Below are 7,054 nucleotides of genomic sequence, written 5' to 3' on the forward strand. Positions count from 1 at the left end.
AACCATGAGATACCACCTCACACCACAGAGACTGGCACACATCCAAAAGAACAAAAGCAACCGCTGTTGGAGAGGATGTGGGGAGAAAGGGACCCTTCTACACTGCTGGTGGGAATGCCGGCTAGTTCAGCCCTTTTGGAAAACAGTATGGACGATTCTCAGAAAACTAGAGGTTGAGCTCCCATTTGACCCAGCAATACCACTGCTGGGAATATATCCCAGAGAGGCAAAAAAGTACAATCGAAACAACATCTGCACATGTATGTTCATCGCAGCACTGTTTACAATAGCCAGAATCTGGAAAAAACCCGAATGCCCCAAAACGGATGACTGGTTGAGGAAACTTTGGTACATCTATACAATGGAATACTATGCAGCTGTTAGAAAAAAGGAAGTCAAGAATTTTGTAGTTAAGTGGATGGGCATGAAAAGTTTCATGCTGAGTGAAATGAGTCAGAAAGAGAGAGACAGACATAGAAAGACTGCACTCATCTATGGTATATAGAATATCAGAGTGGGAGACTAATACCCAAGAACTGTAGAAATAAGTACCAGGAGGTTGACCCCATGGCTTCGCGGCTAGCCTCACGTTCCGGGGAAAGGGCAACTCAGAGAAGCGATCACCAACTACATTGTAGTTGAAGGCCATGTGGGGGAAGGGAGTTGAGGGCTGAATGAGGGCTAGAGACTGAGCACAGAGGCCACTCAACACCTTTATTGCAAACCACAACAGCTAATTAGAGAGAGAGAACAGAAGGGAATGCCCTGCCACAGTGGCAGGGTGGGGTGGGGGGGAGATGGGATTGGGGAGGGTGGGAGGGACGCTGGGTTTACGGGTGGTGGAGAATGGGCACTGGTGAAGGGATGGGTTCCCGAACTTTGTATGAGGGAAGTATAAGCACAAAAGTGTATAAATCTGTAACTGTACCCTCATGGTGATTCTCTAATTAAAAATAAATAAATTATAAAAAAAATAATAAATAAATAAAACAGATTGGAACAAAACCAACCAATACTTAAAAAAATAAAATAAAATGAAATAAATGAACCAAATCATCTCCCATATTGGCAGCACAATCTTAAGGGCAAAGTTGTTTTAAGTGACCTTAGACAGAGGTTTTTTTTTAAGGCTTATTGGGCTATGTACAGGGGTCACTCCTGGCTCTGCACTTAGAAATTACTCCTGGCAGCACTTGGGGTACCATATTGGATGCTGGCAATCAAACCTGGGTCGGCCGCACACAAGGCAAACGACTTACCCACTGTGCTATCACTCCAACTCCTAAACAGAGTTTTGACAAAATTACTCTTGTAGCAAATATCTTTTTTGTTTGTTTAGTTTTGGCTCACATCTGGGGGTGTTCAGGGTTTGCTTCAGTGTCTGTGCTCAAGAATTAAGCCTAGATGGCTAGGAAAGGGGTTTGTGGGGTGCCAAGAATAGAGAAAGCACACCACCCACTATACTTTCTTTGTGGTCCCTAGTACTAAACAAATTTTTTTTTTAATTTTTAAAATTTTATTGAATCACCGTGAGATAGTTAAAAGCTTTCATCATCTCACAATGATCAAACACCCATCCCTCCACCAGTGCACATTCCCCACCACCAATATCCCGGGTATACCTCCCCTTTCCCACCCTCCCCCTGCCTCTAAGGCAGATAGTATTCCCCATACTCTCTCCCTACTTTTGGGCATTATTGCTTGCAACACAGACACTTAGAGGTCATCATGTGGTCCATTATTTTCTTTCAGCATGCATCTTCCATCCCACTGGTTCCTCCAGCCATCATTTTCTTAGTGATCCCTTCTCTATTCCATCTGCCTTCTCCCCTCCACTCATGAAGCATTCTTCCAGCTATGGGGGAATCCCCCTGGCCCTTGTATCTATGGTCCTTGGGTGTCAGCCTCATATGATGCTACCCTACACTCACAAATGAGTGCAGTCCCTCTATGTCTGTCTCTCTCTCTTTTTTTAAAATTTATTTTATTGAATGACCATGTGGAAAGTTACAAAGTTCTCGGGCTTATGTCTCAGTTATACAATGCTCAAACACCTGTCCTTTCACCAGTGCCCATATTCCACCACCAAAAAAAAAAAAATCCCAGTATACCTCCCACCCCGCCACTCCCCAGCCCCCTACCCCCACCTGCATAACCTATAAGTTTCACTTCATTTTCTCTTTACCTTGATTACATTCCATATTTCAACACAAAACTCACTATTGTTGGAGTTTCAACACAGAACTCACTATTCTTGTTGGAGTTTATCCCCCCCCAAATACGGCCCTATTGACAAGGAAACATTTGATAATTAGTTTTCCACTGATGAGAATGAAGAGATATAAAGTCGCACGGTTGCTACCATTTAGGATTTCTGTATTTTAGTAATTAAGTCCAGGGAGATTTAAGTTGGAAACTGCATCATTTCCCTTCCTGGGGCAGCATGGAGCAAAAGCTTAGTTCACAGTCTGTAGACATGGCTGCAAGCACTTGCTGGGACCAGAAGTAATGTAGCTCGCTCTGGATCTTGGTCGTTCAGCAGCAAAGCGGCCGTGCAAAAGCATGGCCACTAGGGTTGAATCTCCCTAAACAAATGTTTTTAAGAGTTTGGGGGGAAATGTAAGTAATGTTTATGACTATATTTCACTGAACCACTTCATTGAAATATGAATAATATATACAATTTGCAATAATTAAAACTTTATAAATTTGTGGATAGGTAGACATTAAGAAATGTATCAATACCATAAAAGCATATCCTTCATCTTCCAAAGCAATATTTTTCCATATTCCCGTTTTATAGTTACTATTTTATGAGGAGGAGGAAGAAGGGATTTACATGTATATTTGCATTAAGAACAAAACATAAGATATAATATCTCATCAAATTATAAGTATGCACAGTGGCATTAACTGCATACGCTATGCTGTGAAGTTGATTTCCATACCTGCATTATAATGTTCATAAGAAAAAATATCAAGCTCTATCCATACTGCATATTACTTGAGGAGACACTGTGTTCATTATTTGGTTTTTGCTCAAAGTCACAGTTTCCAGAATCCCATGGAGGACATGCTTTTATTTTTTGTACTACAATATCTACATACTATTCTCACTTAAAGACATGTGTTGTCTTTTAGAGTGCAAACTAGGCAATCACTAGTCAGGGCTCCCAATTCTGTGGAAGTTGAAGTATATAATCTGACAAAAGAACTTCAGCCTTGCATGTGGGAAATAGTCTCAAAACTGGCAGAAATTATGACTCCTCCTTATGATAAAAGTGACAACTTGTTATGAATTAACATTGTGTGAGTATCATGTTATAAGATGAAGACCATATTATTTCTTCAGGTGACAGGGGTGGTGGCAGAATTTTAAGAGTGGAATGTATGTAATCATCAACATCATCATCATCATCCCGTTGATCATGAAATTTCTCGAGTGGTCTCAGTAACGTCTCTATTCGTCCTAGGCGAGAGTTTAGAAGCCTCACTCTACTTGTTCTTCCCAATGATGATGCATTGGAGGCTCTTTCTGGACCAGGGGAATGAGACCCAACATAGTAAATCTTCGCTAGAGCAGATATTTATACACCATCATTTAGACGTAGCAGGTATACAGAATTGATGTTAGCAAACAAACAAGTAAATAATAACAAAAACTGACCTTGAAAAAGCTGCCATAGGAATTTCATAGCATCCATTTCTGACAGTACCAAGCCTTCAGTAGTGGCAGAAAGAAGGGGTCTATATTGCTGGGCCCAGGCACAATCCTCTGGCCCTACAATTAGAGTGTCGCTCTCATGGACTCATTGTACTTGAATGAGCATCTCTCTGGCGGCTAAGAATATATATTCAATGAAGGCTCTTAAGTTTGCACTAACATGAAACAAGCAGGCCTGCCTCTCTTATGAACAATTCTATGTATTGAATTATAAATCTCTGATTCAGGCTTCCTTAGGACTGCTACATTGATTTGGTTCCTTTATGTCCTCTACTCAAATCATTTACCACTAGACAGGAATTTCTACTTATGTGTATACATACATACATATATATTTGTGCATACATATGTATATACATAATATAATTCAGTTCACATATTCCATATGAGAAATAACCACAGATTAAAGTTCAGGACATGGAGGCATTCTGAATGGAATCAAATAGTGGTCACTATCTTTGTGAAATAGCACAGTTTATTTGGGTTTGGTACATATATATTATGATTAAATCTAAATAATATCTTTAATTTGATTTCAAATACTAAGGAAAGAGAAATTAGCTAGTAGATGGACTACTAGAAAAAATCAAATTGACCATAACTGATAGCTCTTAAAATTTAGTGATTGCTACAAAAGTGAAAATTGTATCATTTTCTAATTTTATATGTGATTGCCATATTTCATAATAAAACATTATAAAATATATTACTACTGAGTCCTAGCAAACATGCCTGAAGTGAAGCTGCTAGATTCATATGCAATGACATGTGGATAAAATATCATCTCAGCAGTTGGTAATAAGCATTTTTTTGCACAATAGATTAGAAAAAGAAGAAATATGTAGTGTGCTTAGTGATACTGTCATTTATTTATATCAATAAAAATCTTTAGTAAGACTAAAATGTAAGATAAGTTTGTTCAGATATTTTGGAATAACTGATGAGTAGATTCAATTATGTTCCAAGGTTTGGGAAGTACTGAAACTCAGTATCCAAGAGAGAAAATGATAAGCAGTAGCAAATGGGTTCCACAATATGGTAGAGTTTCTTTTGGGCATCAGAAATTCATGCATGTATGTATGTTTGTATATATATAAATATATATATATATATATATGCTACTTGACCATAGAAAGAGGGATTCTTTGTGTCTTTTCCTTTGACCTGAGTTGGCATAATGATTTGTCTTAACAAATAGAACATCATAGAATTGGAAAAGTACCATTCCCAACCTTTATGGAGCAAGAAGCTGCTCTTTTCTCTGGAATGAGTCACAACATAAAAATCTCAAGCATTGACCTACTGTATTCCAAGGAAACTCGATCTACTTCAGTGGAGAATCCACATAGAAGAGAATCAAAAAAATGGAGAACTGGGCCATGAGCCTCATTCTATTCAAACACCTTAACGTCAGCACCAGGTAAGCATCACCAACAGTGTTTAACATAATGCCACTGATCTACCTTATCTGAATTCTGATGCACAGGAATCACGATTACATAAAAAATGCCTGTCAGTCAAATTTCCCCTGTCAGGGTCCTGGCCATTAGACCCCGGCAAACTGGAGTATGATCCCCCAGCCACCGGACTTACTCCCTATAGGAGAGGGAGTGGGAAGGGAAGAAGCCTCTGCCCTGCCCCCCTGCGCACCGGCCACCCTACCGCCGCCACCGAGAAAGAACCACGCAGAGGGGGGAGAGTTGGAGGTCAAGTAACTCTCGTTTTTATTAAGCTCACACGCCAATATTTAAGGAAGAAATTTTAGGGAGGAGTGGGCATTATGAACACCTGGTTATCAGCTCTGGAGTAAACATTTTGCTGGGCCCTTTACAGATGTTAACTAATGATTTATGTTCCCCTCCTCTCAAGGTGGGGTATGCTAGCTCACGGGAGTGGTGACTTTCAAGTTTCATCCCACTATCTCCTCAACCAGGGAGCCTTTCTGGGTGAGTGCTGGCACAGGGCCTTGGGGCCCTGTTTGAAGAGAGCCTGTTTCTGTCTCTAAGGGCAGGGGATTTGGCCAGGGTCTCAGACTGGCTGCTGAGACCCCAACATTCCCTTATTTTTTTTTTAATTTTTAATCCTCCCATCCCTTCATTCTATTGATGATGTTGCGTTGACTGAGGATGACACATACCACTCTTTATGGTACATGCACATATAATACTTGCACACATTTTATCTGGGGTGGCTGGTTGGGGTCATGCTCCTAAGTTCAGAGGTTTGAATACTTACCAGATATCACGCTTTTAGTTGTTGCACTTGTACATGACCTGGTTGTAATACTCGCCAGAGTTTGCTTCAGTTTTCACTCAAGTACCCACCAGGGAACCTACCATATATTTGTTCTGCTTGCACAAGTCAGCAGCCCAAAATAAATCATGACACAGAGAATCTCAGATAGCAAAGCTACCAGGATCAAATAGCAGAGTCACCAGAATTGTACTCAGTGCATGCAGCAGTACATGCCAGGAATAAAACTCATGGACTCATGCTCACAAGTCAAGTCCTTTGCCACTTAGCTATCCCCTAGTCCCTGTTTGCTGCACTAACACAACGATAATAATGTAGCAAATGCTGACAAGCCAATGAGTATGAACTGACCAGTAAATAAAATTAGGTGTGCACTCTGGTTAAAGCCAAATAAAGAAATATATCTAAATAATTGAAAAATTTCAAAAATACTGCATTATTGACCTAAACTTTGTATTTTCATTTGATATGAATTAAGTTTACGGATATGTAAAATCAATTGTTTGATTGCATAAATGTAGTATGCTGAACCCCATTTTTTTACATTTTGCATAGTCAGGGATTTATAAATGCTTTGAATGTAATATGGTAATAGATGTAGCACTGTCATCCCGTTGTTCATCGATTTGCTCAAGTGGCACCAGTAACATCTCCATTGTGAGACTTGTTGTTACTATTTTTGGCATATCGAATACACCACAGGTAGCTTTCCAGGCTCTGCCATGCGGGCAGGATAGTCTCATATTCTCGGTAGCTTGCGGGCTCTCCGAGAGAGACAGAGGAATCAAATCTGGGTTGGCCGCGTGCAAATCAAATGCCTTACCCACTGTGCTATTGCTCCAGTCCATGGTAATAGATAAGAGAATAAAACTTATCCCAAAGTAAAAGATTATATTTTCTTTCAAAAATCATTCCTTTTTATAAAGTAAATTTTGAAATAAGTATCTGTTCACAGATGGGAGGTGATGAAAATGGAGAAGATGACAAATTTTTAAATTTATTTTGAGGAGGTATACTACTGTATAAAATGGACTTTAGTAAGATGGTTGTGAAATAATAGCTAATACAAAATTATGA

The sequence above is a fragment of the Sorex araneus genome, chromosome 1 (assembly GCF_027595985.1).
Source record: "Sorex araneus isolate mSorAra2 chromosome 1, mSorAra2.pri, whole genome shotgun sequence".
NCBI lineage: Eukaryota > Metazoa > Chordata > Mammalia > Eulipotyphla > Soricidae > Sorex > Sorex araneus.